The sequence below is a fragment of the Plasmopara halstedii genome (genome assembly GCF_900000015.1).
Source record: "Plasmopara halstedii genome assembly, contig: Scaffold_650, whole genome shotgun sequence".
In the NCBI taxonomy this organism is placed as follows: domain Eukaryota; phylum Oomycota; class Peronosporomycetes; order Peronosporales; family Peronosporaceae; genus Plasmopara; species Plasmopara halstedii.
The window spans coordinates 2,787,730-2,788,147 of record NW_020187567.1 but is presented as its reverse complement, the minus strand read 5'-3'; positions in this window follow the sequence as shown (position 1 = coordinate 2,788,147).

Sequence of the window (418 nt, the reverse complement as noted above, 5' to 3'; positions counted from 1 at the left end):
AAGGATGCCAAAACCGTGAAGACCAAGTGGGTCTACGCGATCAAAACGGATGCGCAAGACTTTGTTGTGAGTTTCAGGGCGAGCGTCGCGGCGCTGAGAAACTACCAGAGGCCAGTAATCGATTTTATGGAAACTTCGTCGCCTGTCGCGAGAATGTCTTCGTTCCGGATCACGGCGGCCATATCAGCAGAGTTTGATTTTTTACTGTATGGTGGGGACATCAACCTTGCGTATCTAAATGCAACGCTCGAAATCGCTCAGTATGTCGATGGGATCGAGGAGTATCCGTGTGGGGACCCGTCGTATGTCTACGTGGTGCGGAAGGCGCTGTATGGCTTGCGCCAATCCGGCCGTGAATGGAACTCGGAGATCAATGGAGGGTTTTTGATCCGCGGATTTGAACGGTGTGCTACGGAGT